General features: G+C 39.3%; 1 long non-coding RNA gene across 1 annotated transcript in view; it reads right to left on the reverse strand.

Annotated features, from left to right (window-relative positions):
- LOC114032666 overlaps nucleotides 1–16,728 on the reverse strand; it is a 116,855-nt gene extending 100,127 nt beyond the window's left edge. The window contains exons 1-2 of the long non-coding RNA XR_003567861.1: nucleotides 16,455–16,728; nucleotides 5,644–6,241 (exon numbers count right to left, since the gene is read on the reverse strand). This is a non-coding gene — a long non-coding RNA (uncharacterized LOC114032666). The remainder of the gene's footprint in view (nucleotides 1–5,643; nucleotides 6,242–16,454) is intronic.
- Nucleotides 16,729–19,347: the final 2,619 nt, after the last annotated feature.

A 19,347-nucleotide genomic window follows, 5' to 3' on the forward strand; every position in this document is an offset into this window, starting at 1 on the left:
CCTCCTGACGTCAGTGCCGGTGCCGTATCCACTGTGCCACCTAGCTGCCCCCGAATCTTGAATTATTTTAATGGATGATGGAGGACACTACTTTGGAAGAGAGGTTCTTGGGTGTTTTGCTCTACTGAATCAAATGCTTTTTCAAAAAGCAACAAACATAAAAGGATTTGATACATCTATCTCTACATCTCCGCATCTTTTAGCCAATTGTGAAATGGCAAATATGTGGTCTGCTTGTCCCCACTTATTCCCTTAATTCAAATATTTTGTATAGATTGTAAAGTAGGCATAGAGACAGTAATTGCTGGTGTTCTCTCAGTTGTCTTTTTTTTTTTAAATATTAATGAGGTCTTTTTTTCCATGTCTTTGTTATTCTCATTTTCTTAAGATATCTTGAATATCAGTAACTCAACACCCCCACAAATGTTTCTCATCCAGCAGGAATCTCTACTATATACCCTTAGTCCAATCTAGCTGCTTTTCTCATCTTTTTTCTCTTTAGTACCATTTCTACCTCTTCCATAACCACATCTAGGACCGTGGTACTACAATTCAGGTGTGATGGTTCAATTGTCCTTAATGGTAAAAAGCAGGTTGTTAGCAATGCTGGATGTACTGAACATGGAACTAATCCCTCTTGGCCTGATGTTATGTCAAACCCACTCTAGACAAACACCACCTTGGAAATAAAGTATTTATGTGAAGTAAATTGCCTTTTCCAGGACCATAAAGGATTGAGCATGTCTGCAGTAACCATTTGTCTGACATGACTGACATCTCAACAACTACCAGGACTACAGGTTTTAACTGTATATGTCTATGCCTTTTTTTTAAAATTAAATACAAACACTCCCTTAGAAACACCAGTGACAGAATGTTTACAGAAAGCCTTTAAAAATCATTGGGATGTGACTCTATTTTTTTTCTCCTTCCTCTTACAGAGATAAAATACATCATCAGTTAGGAAAATAACAATAGACTTAGACCAGGGGCGGACTTTAAAGGCCATCTATTCCTAGCCTCTTGGTTTGTAAATGAGGAAACAGAGTCCCATAAAGGTGAAGCGGCATGCCCCAAGTCATATATGTAACGTGACAGAGAGGAGAGCTGAACCCAGCTCCTCTAACTTCAAATACTATGCTTTTTCCATTGAATGATTTTATTTATTCATAAAATTATCATGGTACCGTATTTGGAGATAGAAATGCCTTGGAAGACAAGAAAAATTAAGGAAAATATTTTAAAATATTTATGTATTTATTTGTTAATTGATTCATTTATTTACTTCACTGATTTATTTACTTGTTTGCTTATTTGCCAATTTATATTCCTGACACCAAAACTTATCAGGAGGAAACTTGGGAGTACAGTTACCTGGTTCTTGATCTCAAATAGAGAAAAACACTGGGAAAGACCTTTTTAAAAGATTTAATGCTTCTTTTTATATCATTGTTACTAGCAATACTTCCCCTCCCCAAAGAACTCCTCCCTTGAAACAAATCAGTTTATTGACTATGACCGAGGACACATGCCTTAAACCACAGCTAGACTCCCTCTCTGCCCAGAGGAAAAGCTGGGGCTCCTCACCAGTTCTTTGTAACCTAGAGGAGGCACTGATCTGAGCTCTCCTATTCTTTAGTGCTGCAGTCTTTCACATTATCATAATCCTTCTACATATGGCTCTACTTCATTCTCTCTCAGAATCCTTCATATTCCCATTGCCCTATATGCAAAGATAATTCATTACATTCACTAGACATTCTTCAGTCTTTCCCCAGTCAATTGGTATTACTTTATTCCCAGTTCATTTGGTTGGTTGGAGTTTTTTGTCATTGTTTTTCGAAGGGGGATAATAAATCAAAACAAATAATAAGTAAAACACTTTTTTTCTCCCCAATTTTTTTCACTTTTTCCCCCAGGTGAAAAAAACAAGCATTTATTAAGCACCTACTATATGTCAGGCACTATGCTAAATTCTTTATAAATATTATCTTATTTGATCCTCACAAAAACCCTATGAGGTAGGTGCTACTATTATCCCTACTTTACAGTTGAGGAGACTGAGGCAGATAGAAATTAAGTGACTTGCTCAGAGTCACACAGTTAGTAAATGTCTGTGACTAGATTTGAATTCAAGTCTTCCTCACTCTAGGCCCAGCAATTTATTCACTGTGCCACCTACCTGCCTCACATCTCTAAAACTGATGTAACCTGAGAACCTGGCTCATATCAGATAAGACATATAAAGCTCATATCAGAAAAGACAGCTAAAGCTCTAATTAAGTAATTGCTATATTCCTGGCACTGTGCTAAGCACTGGGAATATAAATAGAAGCCAAAAGAATGACAGTCCCTACTCTCAATGGGTCTGCATACTAATAAAGGAGGATTTTAAAAAGAAGGAGGATGTTGGAATGGATGCATTGCAGAATAAGATGGATGTGGAAAAGTAGTCCAGGAAATCATGAACTGGCCTGGGTTTGAGGTGAGTATGACTATGGTGGGTATTTCCTCAAATGGAGGTTCTAGAGAAGGTTGTGGTTTATCCTTCATTCTTGAAGAGGACCATGACATCAGGAAGGTGATGCCATGACTTGTAAGTGAATTGGATCTAAGTGAGGGAGGGCTGTGCAAAGTCACCAGCCTCACTTTCTCCTCCAGAGCAATCTGGGTCCAGTGGCAAGATATAGGGCTGCTAGGCAGCACAGTGGATAGAGCACTGGACTTAGAATCAGGAACACTAGGGAGGAACTCATCAACTGGAGGCCATAGGAATGTAGGCGTTGCCAATGTGAGGAGGCCACAAGGCAGAGATAAAGAGGAAGTCTGGGGAGTCCTGGGCCATGTTTGAAGGGAAGACCACCCCATTCCTGAGACACTTTTCTCTAAAATAATAAAAATAACAATAACAATAATAATATACCTGTTTCTAGAGAGCTTTAAGGTTTATAAAGCACTTTCCTTACATCTTCTTGAGGTAAGTTGTACAATTATTATCATTATTTCTAATTTATAGGTGTGAAAACTGGTGGACAGATATGATTTGCTTGTCCAGGGTCACACAAGTGATAAATGCTATAAATGGAACTCTAACTTAGACTCTCACTCCAAGATTGACGCTCTTCCCACTGAACCAGGTAATGCTTCCACTTACAGACTTTAATATAGAAGAATCTTTCTTTAAAAATGCATAGATCCTGTGGCACTAGATCTACCCTTTTTAACCTATTAACTTTTTAGCTCTTCCCTATATTTCTATGTGCAGAAGTAACTAGGATGAATGAACCCATCTCTTTTTTGGCTTCTAGACAACTTCTCAATGTTTCTCCATAACTACAGAGATTTGGAAAACATACTAAGAAAATATCATTTCTTTGATAAAATGTTAGCAACAACCATTTCTCTGTGCCCAAGAAATATTCTGTGAATCAAGTCATTATTATGGGAACTTTCCTTAATAGGGAATAAATATGATTCTCTCGGCAAATAAAGTGGTTTTTAAAAACAAGGTTAAAAAGATGACAAAAGATGAAAATATCATGGTTGGAAATGCTGTGGGGAAAACAGATACACAAATACACAATGAATTGTCCCAACCATTCTAGAAAACAATTTGGAATCATTGATTCATAACCTTTATCCCTAAGATGCCAGTACTCTTCATGTGCCCCAGGAAAGTCAAAGATAGAAAAAAAGGTTCTTGCTAATACTATACTGGCCGCACGCTGACCCTCTGCCAGTCGTGCGCCAGTACCCACTTCTCTTAAAAGAAGTGCACCGCCAGAGTCTTACCCATTCCCGGGTCTTCGGTCCTCAGCCGGATCACCACACAGAGACAAGCCATGGGAAGGCACCAACACCAGAGTTTTATTCAGAGGCCAACACAGCAAACCATCATAGCAAGCCCAAGCAGCAAGGCCAGAGCAACAGAGCAGGAGCCAGGGGAGAGCGCACGTGTGTTCTGACCACGCTTGTTCCTAAGTACCTACTTAGCCCCTCCTCCCCAGCCTGCTACTAGCCAATGATTGTAGGGTCAGATACCGGAAGGGGCTGTCTGAGTTTAGCACACCAAGGGGGAGGGAGTGACGTAGGAGGCCAGGATTGGATACAGGAAGGAGGCATCTGGGATTGACGCATAGACAAGAGTACGTGACCTAGGAAGTCAGACTCAGGAGGGGACTGGGTCAGTGCTGCACAAGGTCAGGAAGGTCACAAGAGGCATCTGGGGATGACGTTGCATATAGGGAGGGGACTAAGCAGAGGGAACTCAGTCCTCTGCCATCCCACTCCCACGTGGCACCGCCCCTTGCCTCAGGAGCTCAGGCTCGGCTACTTCCTTGCACCCAGCTTATGTCACAGAGCACTGCCCAATTGCCTCATGGCTTCTCCGTATCCAGCCCATCCCAGTACACACGACTCTGCCTACCACAGTCCCTGCCTCGACTTCCAAAATACCCAGATCTTACCTTACCCATGCCACAGCACCCAACTGGCAGCTGCCAACATCAGACAGTCCCTCACATAATACACTAATGTGAATTGATCCAATCATTCTGGAAAGAAATTTGCAATCATGTTGAGAAAGTGCCTAAAGCTTCATATCCTTTGAGTTGGAAATCCCACTGTTAGGACAAGGAGATCTATGATAGGAAGGTCCCATAAACACCACAATTATTTCTAGCAGTGATTTTTTGGTGGTAACAAAGAACTAGAAACAAAGTAGATGCCCATTGATTGGAAAATGGCTCAACAAATGTGAAAGATGAATGTAGTAGAATAATACAACATTATAGAAATTATTTATGTGTAGAATTTGGATAAGGACAGGAAAACATATGAAGCAAAGCCAAAGGAGGAAAAGAATATACACACTGATTACAACAATACAAATGGAAAGAACAAAAAATGTAACTGGACATTAATTATACTGACCAAGCTTGGCCCCAGAGAAAAGATGAGTAAATACACTTACCTCCCTTCTTTGAAGAGGTGGGGAGCTATGGCTGTGGAGCATTATACATTTACAATGTACATGTACATTGTACATGCACAATTGATGAGCAATTACTTTTTTGGAATTACTCTTTTAAATAATTTGTTACATGGGATGGATCACCAGTAGTAAAAAAGAAAGAAGAATATAGTCAGAAATGTAGGTGTTTTAAAAACAGAAGGTACCAATAAAACAGTGCAAAAAAAGTCATTTCTAAAAATATGTTCCAAAATATTCATAGTCATGCTTCTTGTATTGAAAAAAAAAACCTGGAAATAGTCATCAAGTAGTTTTATCTCCTGATCAACTAGAGAAAAAGTATATACTATGGTGGGATCTCATAGAAACTTTTCTTTTTTTATAGCTGTCAACCCATACCGATCCTTTACCTTGGGTTATCATAGGAACTCCAGATGTGAAAAGAAGGCTACAGAGGTGCTACACATTTATTTACCCCTGGGCTTGTATTCTAAGCCTTCCTACCCCAGTGGGACATGTTAACTTTGTCATAGTCCTCAAGAACTCAGCATCACCTCTGAGCCACAGTAACCCATCACAAGAGGATGTTAGCAGAGGTTGTCTTTCTTCATATTCATTTTAAATTCCTAAATCACAGACTCAGCAACCAAATTGTTTTGTCTAGAACTTACCTGCAGTGTGTTATCTCCTCATCTTCCTGAACCAAAAATTTCTGGCATTAGCTGTGAAGGGTAACTTGGAAACTCTGTCATGGTGTGGACGAATTTGGCTGCAATGTCAGAGGTCACATTCAATGCAGATCTTCAGGAAAGCATTTGACCCAAAGTCCATGTGGCTGGATAGAGCCAGTGATATTTTTCTTTGATTGGGAAGCATTACAAGATTCTAGAATGTGTCCATAAACTAATTACTGTGGTCCTGCTACAATAATTACTGTATTTGGCAATTTATAATTACAAAGCAATTCATTTATAATTGAGTTCCACATTCCCGGTGATAGCTATCCTTGCTTCCAAACTGAAAATTCATCACAACAATTATGTTTTTCATTATCATTATGAAAATGTGTACCTCAGTTACACATATTTATGATGGAGCCAATTTGGATGGACGTTCCAATGTTTTAGCTGTCATTTTTGCTCTCTAGTCTTTTTTAGTTGCATCATCCGTTAGACAGAGAACCAATATATCCTTCACTCATTCTTATTTGACATAGATTCGTAGAGTCATATAGTGCCAGTGACGGGTGAGACCTTAGAGATCCATTAGCTGAAAGGCAGAAAACAAAAGAGATAGTGAGGGTGAGAAAAGGAGGGAGGCACTGAAAAGAAACTGGCCACATGTTATTTCCTAAGACTGTCTCAAATATTCTATTGATGAAAAGCTTAGTTGAAATATTTTTTCTTTAGCTTATATTAAATTTCTGCTGATAATACATTGTGTAGAAAAGTTGTATAAAACCATTATTTCAACTTGAAGGTTATAGAACTCAGCTTAGGGGATTCCTTAGGGAGTGTAGGATATGGTCAAACCCAGAAGTCAAGACATTGACCATTCACAGTGAGTCACTTCATTCAACTTGGGACAAGGACATCTAACCTATCCTTTAAATGCCAGGAGAACTGCCAAGTCCCAGGGGCTCTCCAGAGGCAGAGGAGACTGAGACTTACAGAATTATGAAGCTGGAAAGAGTACCTAGAGATCATCTAGTACAACTCTCTGACCAATAGATGAATCCCTTTGACAAATGATCACATAGCTATTTGAACATGACCAGTGGGAAAAACTCATTCTTTACCATGGTAAGTCATTCTATTTGGGGGCAGCACTAATAAAAAAGGAAATTATCCTTATATTTTGCTAAAATCCTTTTCTCTTCAACTTCTATCCATTAGTCATAGGATCATAGAGCTAGAAGAGGTGTCAGGGGTCACTTTCACCCACCTACATCCTGCTGTTTTACACATGAGGAAGGTAAAGCCCAGAAAGGTTAAATTACTTGCTTGGTGTTGGACAACAAAGGTCTCAGGCAGCATCCAAACCAGGTCATCTTGATTTCAAGGCCAATTCTCTATTGACTATACCCTACCACCTTTCCTAGTTGTTCCCTTGTTTGGCATTCAAAATCCTTCATCATTTGTCCCCATCTCCAACCTTTCCAGTCTTCTTACACCTTATACTCTCCATTATGTACTCTACCATGTAGTGACACTGATCTACTTGCTCTTTAAACAAAAAACTATATCTCCCAACTCTGGGCATTTTCACTTACATAATGCCATGCCTGGAATACTCTTCTTCCTTGTCTCTGCCTCCTGGATTTCTTCCAATCCCAGCTAAAAATCTCACCTTATAAAAGGAGCCTTTCCCAATCCTCTTAATTTTAGTGCCTTTCCTCTGTTGATTATTTTCAATTTATTCTGTATGTAAATTGTTTGTACATCGTTGTTTGGATGTTGTCCCTCCCATTAGACTGCGAGCTTCTTGAGAGCAGGGATTGTCTTTTGCCCTTTTTTATCCCCAGTGCTTAGCTCAGTGGCTGGCACATAGTTGGCACTTAAAAAATGCTTATTGACTGACTGACTGTTAGAGAGCCAAGCTCAATAAGTATAATCCTTTTTTCAAATGGTTACCTGTAAATTATTTGAAAACCTGTGATGACTCTGGCTTTTATCTATAGTAGGTCATGTCTACTGAGTACCCCAATCCTACACTCCTATATCCCTTAATATGCTTTGAGGGAAAAGGGCCTCATGTGGTCCCCAGATGATGTAGGAATTTACTAAAATACACTACTCCCCAACATCCAGTAAGGCTTTAGCATCCTTAGGATAACTCCAGGAATATGAGTGCCCAAGAAATAGCTTTAAGCCATCTTGATGGAGGCACAAGAATTAAGATTGAGTTTACTGCATGACTGAGCCAGGATTTGAATTCCCGTGGGGATCAGGGCAGCATTTCTTCCTCAGTGATAGGGGGTGATGTAGAAATGGACAATTGTTTTCCAGTTGATATAGAAAAAAATGTGATGATAATAACTCAGAAAAGAACAGGGAAAGGAAAAAACAAAATTACAAATTAAAGTCACTTCTTCTTTGGCAGTGGATTCCTTCAAGGAAGCACCTTCTAGGAAAAGACTGTATCTTCTTAGCTTTTGATAGTCCCTAGTGCCTAGCACAGTGCATTTCCTAGAGTAAGTTCTTAAGTGTTTGTCAGATGAATGAATGGGAAGTGGCTTTATTCATGAGAATGTTCTTATCATAGATACATGGACGATGAAAAGGAAGAAAGTTAAAGAGGGAAGAAAACAAGACTTTGGATTTGAGGGTAGAAATAAGAGTATTTATAGTTCTTTAGGATGGCAGCCGCAAGGCACAAGACTGAACCAAAGGACAGGACTGGAGAAAAGAAGTGAATAAATAAGAAGTGACATTTACATCACGTTTTAAAGCTTACAAAGCATGAGCCTCCACATGGACCCCTTTATTGGAGTAGCTTAAGAACTGTCTTCTTTAAGCCCACAAGAAGACAACATCTAGTGACACGTAGTGTTAATTATCCAGCAAGGAAATTTATTTAGCTAAGTATATCTGATTTACCCACTAAGTGGCACTGTAGTTGGGGCACTACCCCAAGATTTGTCATGTACTTTCTGGTGTGTGGAAGGAGGAATAGCCTTTTCATAAGAGGTTTTAATATTTCTAAAGGATATTAGTCCACAGATGGCTTGGTTGCCTCATCCCCTACTCCCTAGGCCAAGCAATTATTGTACTGTTGTTGTTTGTCCTTTGTTCTTGAAGAGGACCAAAGACATCATGAGAGTGATGTCATGACTTGCAAGTGAATTGAAATTTAAATGAGGCAGAGATGTGCAAAGTCATCAGCTTCACTCTCTTCTCCAGAGTCATCAGAGCCCAGTGACAAGCATAGGTCAGAACAACTGGCAATGGCTCTGGATGCAATGAAAGACATTCAAGCTAAGATCTTTCCCAGGTCTCCACTGAGGCAACACCCATTCCAGGAATAAAGACTAGGTAGGAATTGAGGCAAAAGGTGGCCTAGTTCGCGTTTACAAAAGAATCAATCTGGGAAGGGAAGACCCTCAGTTTCTGGCCAGAACAGAAACAATCACTATTAACATTCACTCTGAGCCATCAAAACCCAAACAATGAGCAAGCAAGACTTGGGCTGAGACCTATTATTCACCAATCCCAGAGAGACAGAGTGATTTGGTTTTGAAGTACAGTCAAGTAGCTCCATTTGAATATTTATGGGCTTTATCAAAACCTCATTTTTCAGAGCTATATTTCAAGAAATCCTTTTACTTCACTGCCCAAGTTCCAGTTTTACCTAGGATACAAAATGGGCTATTGTTCTACATATTAAATATTAAATATTTTATTTACAATCAGCTAAGAGCCCTCATCTCTTGTAGTATTTCACTTTCTCAGGTCACTGACTTCCGTATGCATTCATACATTCAAATGACTAAGCATGTTGTAATCACATATATGCATACATACCTTATCATGTCTTCCCCTTTCCTAGATCTTCTGCATAGATGGGTAACACTCTCCATTTTGAATAATAAGGTCAAAGAAAGGGAGAGTGCCACAAAAGATAGAGTCCATTTATCTTATTGAGTGACCTCTCCCTTTTGCCAACACAAGATTCACTCTGACTCCAGAGGAGGGGAGAAGAGTTCTTAACTTTTTTTCTATGCTAGGATCATCAGGAATTGCTCTGTTCCACCTCCGCTCCTCACACCATCATTGTTTCAGCCCTGGACAGGCAGAGACAAAATGCTATTTTTTGTTGTTTAGTTGTTTTTCAGTTGTGTTGGACTCTTGTGACTCCTCTGGGAGTTTTCTTGGCAAAGATACTAGAATAGTTTGCCATTTCCTTCTCCAGCTCATTTTACAGATGAGGAAACTGAGGTAAACAGGGTTAAATAACTTGCCCAGGGTCACAGAGGTAGTGTCTGAGGCTGGATTTGAACTCAGGAAAAAGGAGTCTTCCTGACTCCTGACCTAGAATTCTATCTGCTGTGCCACCTAGCTGTGGCAGAGAATTATACATACATTATCTCAATGAGCCTCACAATATTCTAAGAAGCAGGTACTGTAGATATTATGATCTTCATTTTATGTTTAGAAAAACTAAGATCCAGAACTAATTAGTAACACTGCTAGCAGGAGACCAGTTTCTCTTGACTCTGAGTCCAGTACTCTAGCGAGACTGCCTTTATAAAGCAACCACTGGCTCTTAAGTCCTAGGAAAGGACTTTGGAGAGAGCCAATGGAAAGAAACCATAATGACCCTGTGTGTTAGAATGACCTCCCTACTCTCTTAATCTGTCAAAATCCTCCCCATCCTGACTTGGTGGCAAAGTTCAGGTACTGACTCTAGTATGAATCCTTCTTACTTCCCCCAAATCAGAGGTGATTGCCTCTGCCCTAGCTCTCACGGTATTTGATTTATTCTTCCCTCATGGGACTCATTACTTTTTTTGCTATATATGTTTATTTGTGCACAAGCTTTACCTCCCCAACTAAAATGTCCTCAGCAGTGACAGGTCAATGTGGGTGGATTTGATTTTTGAAAATTGCCAAAAGTCATTTATAGGGCCAACTTTGACTAATAAGGAGTGTGACAATACAGTGTGATAACGTATTGGTTGCTGTTGCTTGGTTGTTTTTGAAGAGAATAGGACTATGAGAGGTAAAGCCAAGTTCCACAAGAGGAAAAACAACCTAATACTCAAGGATGCCCAGAAATGGAAAGAGGTGCCTTGAGTTCCTCTTTTTTATCTTTTTTTTTTTTTGCAAGGCAATTGGGGTCAAGTGACTTGTTCAGGGTCACATATCTAATAAGTGTCATGTGTCTGAGGCTGGATTTGAACTCAGATCCTCCTGACTCCAGGACTGGTGCCCTATCAACTGCACCATCTAGCTGCCCCTTGGGTCTCTCTTGAGTGGAAGCTTTTAAGCAGGGTTTGCATGAGCATTTGTCAGGGACATGGTAGAGGTGATTTCTGTTGAGGTAGGGGTGAGAACAGTTTACCTCTGATCTCTCTTCCAGCTCCAACTCTGTGACTGTAAGCTCCAAAATATGTCATTTCTTCTTCCCTACCTTAGTGTCTCTCCTAAATACCTAGCATAGGGCCTTCATGATAGGTGTTCAATGAATGTATGAATGACTGGATAAATGAATAAATGGAAAGTGAAGAAATGACCTGCAAATAGGCAAGTCACTTTCTTTTTTCCCCCTATCCTCTGCACCTAAGTCCTGCACAGGTGTTTCAGAGTGGTCTAGATTTGACCTTGAGCTCTGAAAAGCAATGCTTGGCAAAGCATAGAATTTGTCCATCTGTCTGGCAAAGAGCTCCAGGAAGGCCTTCATCAAGTGTGATCCAGCCCAGCTGAATTCAGAGAGCCTCAGGAAAACATGGGTCAACAGGGGATGATTGAGGTGGCAGGAGGTGGGAAAAAATAAAGGAAGCCATGGAGACCAACTTCTAAGTCAGGGATACTTAAGCTTTGGCAAGTCTGATGACTCCCAAGGACCACTTCTCAGAATTATGTTTTTAAATATATAAATGCGTAGGGTTGCAAAGAAAGCAAATAATATTGAAATATAGTTATTAAAATGCATTTAAAAACAAGTTCACAGACTCTAGGTTAAGAATACTTGTAATTTAAGTTAAAGAAGGCTATAAGTTTGCATTGATGAAGGGAATATGAACACTTATGAATTCACGGGTTCTGGAAATAAGTTGAGAATAATAAATTTATAGCTGATAGGGACATCTGGTCCCACCCCCTGATATTACTGACGAGGACACTGAGGCCCCAAAAAGTTAAGGTTACATAGGTAGTAAGGGGCAGAGCCAAGATTTGAACCCAGATCCTCCAAATAAAAATTCTTCATTACATCATGCAGATACTAAAGCTACCCTACTCCAAAATAGGAATGCAATGAAGGTGACTATTTTGCATTGAATACAATCTTTCTCACTTTGATAATGGAACAATCATCAACTTCTCTGCCTTCTGAAGAGGAAGGTGTGTGAATAGAGAATCTGAGACAGATTCTGGGACCCAGTCCAGTTTCATCCTCAACTTGAACTGAAGATAATGCTTATTTCTGTACCTGCGCTAGGACTAGCAAAGACCTGAAGGTTCAGTACGTGATTCATAGCAGCAGCCTCACCACTCACTTCAAAGTTTGAAGCTCATTCCAGCAGGTTCTTTGAGGATTGGAGACATTCCAGGCAGGGAAATTGCTTTCTGTCCAATTTCATGTAAACTACACTCCCCTCCCTTGTTAAACTAAGAGACCAAGGTGTAAGCCAGATCTGAATAGAATCGCAGATGCCTCCTGATGCTGTTCCTTTTGGCCAACACATCAAAGGCTTTTAGAATCTTTTTTGGATTCCAAAAGATCATAGAATCCAAGTTAGAAGAGATTTCAGAGGCCAAGGATTTCAATTCTCTCATTTTTTATAGGTGAGGAAATTGAGGCCCAGAGAGGTTATTTAATTGCCCAAGATCATAAAAATCTTAAGCAGAACTAAAATTTGAACCCGGGACTACTGACTCTAAATCCAATACCCTTCCTCTGCAACTCCTTGTCCCTCAGGGCATGTCTTATATAAAACTGACAAGAGGGGGGAGGAGAGAGAAAGAGACAGAGAAGAGAGAGACAGACAGACAGACAGACAGACAGAGAATTTGTGTTTGGCCGCCACTGGATCCATTTTCAGCCTCATTTCTCCTCTTGCCTAACTGTAGCCTGACTTGGACATTTGTTCTTGGTTGCTAAAAAGTATTCTCTGTAGATGGTTAAAGTCATTATCCCCCTCCAATGGCATTTGAATTTTAACAGAAGAGTAAGCTTTTCAAGTTTCATTGCCCCCACCCTAGTTTGGGCCTACATTTTTTCTGATACCTAGATTATGATAAGAGTATCCAAACACATCTTTAATTCTCCAGTCTCTCCCCTTCCAATTTTCCTCACACACAGGTGCCCAATTTCTCTTCCTACTTCACTAGTCTTATCCTACCCCTCTGTTGCTCAAAACATTGAATGATTCCTCATTTGCCTACCGCATAAAAGCCTCAATGCAATCTGAAATTCAAAGCCCCATATGATCTGACTCCAACTCTCCCATCCAACATGACCTCCTACTACTTCAGATACTTTACCTCTAGCCAATTTAAAGTGCACAGACTTACAGGTATTTTTGCCATATAATAATTCCTTGCAAAAATTTAATAGACATCTGATCATAATAAAATGAATAAATATATAAAATTGAAATGCATATCTAGTACACATAAATAATAATAGAATAAAGGAAAAACACAATAAAGCATTGCATAATACCAACATTCTATTCAAGATTAAAATTACAACTGTTTCTCTATATACTTTTCTCTAAAAGTTCATTCTTTATGCTGCTTTACCCAACTGCTCTATGTATATATCCCTGCTCCATCTAATGGAATCCCACACTATCAGTTTCTTCAAGTCTGTATACATAGAGCTACCTGTGATTAGGATAACATTGTGTCACAAGTTGGCACCCATCCTCCCAGATCCCCAACTATCAATGCATCACAATATACCCTACAGCCTTCTTGAGCCAGATGCTGACAAACTATCTGATATTTCTCAATTTCACCAGCTCAAGCTGATTATAAGGTAGAGTATCTATTTTCAAAGGGTACAGTAATATCCATGATAGTTGTGGTAAGTTTTAGTTATCCAAAATTACTATATCCAGTCATAAAGTCTCTCTAAGTCCTGGAACCTCAGTTGTTTCTGGTACTCTAATAGCTACCACACTCCTCCCTAAGTGATCTATTCAATTTTTCCCAAAAATTTCTTGAGCTTTCCTACCTGAGTACATTTGCTCAAGTCATCCCTTAAATCCAAAGCCTTTATTGGACCATCTCCATTTGTTTAAATACTTTTATTCATCCTTTTATTTATCCATCTTTTTATTCCCAGGTCAAATATTTTTGTGGTTGTTTTCCATGAAATTTCCCCTTACCTGTTCAGACAGAAGTAATTCCTTCCTACTAAAAGCTCATAGCATCTTTTATCATGATCCCAAAAATGAAATACTATTTGTAAAGTGCTTGGCACAGTGCTTAGTATACTGTAGTCACTTAATAAATGCTTGCTCATTTTTCCTTTTCCTTCATTTGTATACATGTATCATCTCCCACGGGTTATTTATTTTCACATTTCTCCAAGTAGCCAGTACAATGCTTTGCATATCAACAGGTGCTTGATCAATAAGAATAATAATTATGATGATAGTGCTAATAATAATTATTATAACTTAAATTTATGCCATGCTTCAAAATGTAGACGGCACTTTACTCACAACAATCCTTTAGCATAGGTTGTAACAGCTTGTTTTGTAGATGAGGAATCTAAGGTTCAAAGAGAGATTTGGCTATCATCACACAGTAATGAGATATTAAGGCAAATATTATGACATTCATAGATGAGGAAACATGATCAGAGAGGTTTGCTAACTCCAAGTTGAGGACTTTTTCTGAAATGAATTGAAGAATCAAATTAATTATTCAAGTCAAGAAGCATTAATTAAGCACGTCTTACATGCTGGACACTGTGCTAAGTGCTAGAAATACAAATACAGGCAAAAAGAGATAGTCTCTGCCCACAAGGTGCTTATATGATAATGGGACAATACAATATGATAACTAAAAGGGAGCTGAAAATGTGTTGAATGTGGGAGATACTCAGGAAGGGGGATGGTGATGAAGTCCCCAGAGTGAAAGGTGGCTGTTCTGGGCCCTTCCTCAAAATGGAGGAAATTAGAAGTAAGAATTAGCCAATGGGAGAATTGAGGGTCATTGGAGGAGGGAGAAAGTAGCTAAGGCATGATGATGAAACACAGATAATGAAGAATGGCTGCTCTGGGCCCTTCCTCAAAATTAAGGTCCAAGGAAGGAATCATCAACAGGAGAAGGGGGCCATTAATAAACAGGTCTTTTTAAGAATCCACTATGGCATTAAGCACTCTACTAGGTGTTGGGAATATCTTTTAATTGACTTTCAGGCTTCAAGAGAGTTTTTATTTTTTATTATTTCTCATTTTAGTTTTTATTTTTAATCTATAGTCTTCTTGATCCAATTCCCTCCAATCACATCTTTTAGTCAGTTATCTCCTTGGCCTATGCATGGCTCCAGCCTTGCCCACATTCCTTCATCCTTTCTAAAGTGAGGAACTGTTTTCAATTGTACCTACATACGGGGATCTTACTTTTGTTGGTGACTACATCTGATAGATTTCATACTTCCAGACATGATGAAATCACTGGAAAATATAACGGCAGGCAGTCTCCAGGGGTCACATAAACACATGGGGCATTATCATAATTGTCACTAATAACCATCAGAATCAAGCTGAGGATCCTATGTTAATACATACTTGATACAATCTCCCTTGGTGTTCCCCAGTGGTTTACAAGATCTCTGTTCCTTCCATCCCTGACATTCGATTCCAATAAACTAAGACAGAAAAATAACTTGAGAAAAAGATTTCATTCCTGTCAAAGCAAACAGTGCTAGGAAGTTTGGCAGTTACTCAAAGCCAGGCTTGGAGAAAGGAAGTTAAGTGGAGAGGGAAAGCAGTAAACTTCTTTTTCAGCAGCTCAGCCTCCTTACAGCTTTCTCCAATTCAAAGCCCACCTCATTCATAGAGCGGTGTAACAAAAAAAGAGTCTTTCTGGAGCTGGGGGGTGGGGAGCATTTATATAGTACCTACTGTGTGTCAGGCACTGTGCTAAGAGCTTTACAAATATTAACTTATCTGATCCTCGGTGAGGTCCCCAGTCTTGGCCTAAACTCACTCCAAGAAACTGCAAGGGGTAACATAAAGATCCCCTATAGAGTATGACACATCTCATCTTGTGGAGGAAGGGAAAGTAGAGACCAGACAACCTCTAAGTTCCAAGTCTATGATACTTTGACTCATGCGAGGCCCAGGAAATAAAATTCATTTTCATTTTTTAGCTTGAAAACTAGACATCAACTAAATCAACCACATATGTTATAACCCTCCTAACTACTCTAGTAAGTTGAGTTCCCTCCTTTACATGGAAGCCATTCCTTACTTCTCAACTTTCCCCATAGTTTTCCAGGATTTTAAGTAGAGTCCATCTAGTGGATTCATACTGGATTCCCAACACATAAAAATAAGTGCAAAGATCTCAAGCACACAACTAAACAGAAAATAAACAAGGCATGATTTCATAGAAAAGAGCAAAACAGTGTCTGACAGCGGGACACATTAAAAGGCACGAAAAGAACTGGGCAGCAGATGGACTTCATATATCTGGATATCTCATTTACATACAAGAGTAAACAGAGAGAAAGGGACAATTAGACTACAGTCCAGTTTGAAGACAGAGGGCGAGACCAAATCAATATCCCAGAGTACCTGTCAGTGTTATCCTCGATTCAACCTGCCTTTGTGACCACGACCTTCTCCATTTTTTTTCAAGGCGTCTTTCATGCAACGTATTGCTCTCATTCCACTATTCTGGTTGAGAGTCTCTCTCTCCTTACTTCCTTGGGAGATTTAAGGTAGTCTTCTTAGGTTGGTCCCTTCGTCTGAGTCCTATTTTCCCTCAAAATCATTTCTCCAGAATTCCTTGCCTTTGTGGTGCTCTGAGACAGACATCCAGAGTTGGAAATGAACAGTACTCATCAGACCCAACTATTACAACAGAACGGAGGCAGAGGAATCAGAGCTCATTAAATCTGATGCCACAAACAGGAAGGAAGGAGAATCAAAAAGCTTCCCAAGATCTGTCAGCATCTGCAGCCAACAAGTCTCCCACACAGAGAGAAGATTGAGCGACCCGGCCAAAAGGGGAAAAGCGAATTATGGACTTCTTCAGGAAGCTGATTGAATGGGTCCTGACTCCTAAGCCACACATGTACAATATCTTCATGCCACCCCACACACACTTTTTTTTAAATTTCCTTGGCCAAAGTGACCAGAATGTTGGTGCCAGGATGGATTCAGGAGGCAGCTTTATTAAATGGACTAGGCCTGGGAGATACAGGTGCTTTCCTCGTTCTCTTAAAACATAGCCTGTCAGTCAGTTTCCCCTCTGCCTAAACTCACTCCAAGAAACTGCCATTTTCTTTCCTACTGTCTTTCAAAAATTGTCCTGCCTAGCTAATAGCAAAAACCCACACAGGAAGTTTTTAAAATCAGTAGGGGCTCGTTGGTTTTTCAAATAGTACCTGGAGGTGTGATTGATGAAAAATTACCACCTGTCATCAGTCACTCCATGGGGAACTCCATTCAGTCAAACTTAACCAAACCTTTTATTCCCCAGGTTTGCTACCCCCAGCAGCTAAATGACTGTCAGCTGCCCATTCCAATCTTACTATGGTAACTGGGAATAAAATATGTATATATATATATGCATGTGTGTATATACATATACATATAATATATATATATGTGTGTGTGTGTGTGTGTGTGTGTGTGTATATAGTCAGAATAATTCCATCACCCCAACTGATCAAATTGCCAGGTTTTTTTGTGCTCTGTATGTAATAAGACACCCCCTCCCAGAGCTGTGTCTCCAACCCTACTTATGTGTCAGTCAGAGCAAAGCATGAAATCTTAAGTTTTAACTTTTTAAAAGAAAAGTCAATTTCCTCCTCTTCCCCCACTATAGAAACATCAGGTTGTCTAATTGAGCAAGTTATTTTCTGAGTTTTTCAAGTTTTCTCTCTCTCACTTACTACTCAAGACATTTGGCTGCACTCTTTGCAACCCTCTCTAAGCCCTTTGTCTTATAGACAAGGAAACTGAGGCCCATAGAGCTGGAGTGCCTTGCTTGAAGTCATACAGTTAGAAAGCTGCTCTTATACTATTTAAATCCACAGCCAGTGACTGAGCCTTCTAAGCTAGCAGTGAATCTCCTTAAAAAGTCATCTTGCGCCTATTCATGGGTGGGGAACCTTTGGCCTGGAAGCCACATGTGGCCCTCTAGGTTCTCAAGTTTAACTCTTTAACTGGATCCAAACTTCACAGAATAAATCCTTTTATTAAGGGAATTATAGGCATTATAGAGTATTATAGGCCTTGTATATTCCTTGGGAAGTAGTAAGGTCCCCTTCACTAGAGGTTTTCAAGCAAAAACTGGATATGCATTTGGCAGGTATGTGATAGAGGACATTCTTGCGCAGGTGAAGTTTGGAGTTTCTAATCAGCTCAACCTCACATTCAAACTCTTCATAATATCTTTCTTCCTTTCTCTTTCTTCCTTCTTTCCCTTCTTTCTTCCTTCCCTCCTTTGCTTCTTCCTTCCCTATTTTCTTCCTCCTTTCCTTTCTTCCTTTGCTCTTCCATTTTCCTTCCTTCCATCTATTCTTCTTCTTGCCTGTATAGTCTACATTACCCACATCATAAATTCTCTATTCAAGTCAAGCTAGTGTCTTATCATATTCCAACCACAGGATGCTCATTTCTACGACCATTCCTTTCCTTGTATCATATCTCTAGGGTGACCTGGGATATATGAAGTAGAAACAGAGCATGATCCTGCAAGGGAAGGTTATAATAATATGGATCCACATTTATACAATGCCTTAAGACTTGCAAAGCATTGTCCTCAAAACAACCCTAAAAAGAAGGTAATACAGGTACATCCCCACTTTGCAGAAGAGAAAATTGAGGTGTTCCACAACTGAGAAGTGATTTGCCTGTAGTCAAACAACTGATAAATGTCTGAAGTAGGATTCAAAACCAGATGTCCTGAGATTTTCAGTTCTTTGACACCACAAAAAGAGCTGCTATAAACATTTTAGAACATATAATGAAAGGCTTGATGATTTTAGAAAAACATGAAAAGACTTGCATGAAATAATGAGCAGAACCAAGAGAACATAGTATGTAGTAACAGCAATATTGTTTTAAGAATGACTTTGAGCAAATAAGTTATTTTGTCTATTATAAATATCCAAATTAACTACAAAGGACATATGAAGAAAGATACTATTTTCATCCAGAGAAAGAACTGATAAATAGACATATGTATACAATGATCTAACATCCATGTGTGTGTGGATACATATATATTTGTGTCTAATGGTAGACATCTCTGGAGTGGGGGGGAGAAAAATTTACATGACTATTTTGTTGTATGTTTGAAAGGAACAGCAAGTTGTGCATAGTAGATTTGCAGTTTCATGTGCAATCATCTTTTTTATTGTACTATGTTATGAAAACGCTTGTTTTAGTCCATAAATTCAAAGTAAAATAAAATAAATTAAAAAACAGGTGTCCTAAGTCTAGGTCCAGCAATCTA

This window comes from Vombatus ursinus, unplaced genomic scaffold (genome assembly GCF_900497805.2).
Source record: "Vombatus ursinus unplaced genomic scaffold, bare-nosed wombat genome assembly UNPS02005659.1, whole genome shotgun sequence".
Taxonomy (NCBI): Eukaryota; Metazoa; Chordata; class Mammalia; order Diprotodontia; family Vombatidae; genus Vombatus; species Vombatus ursinus.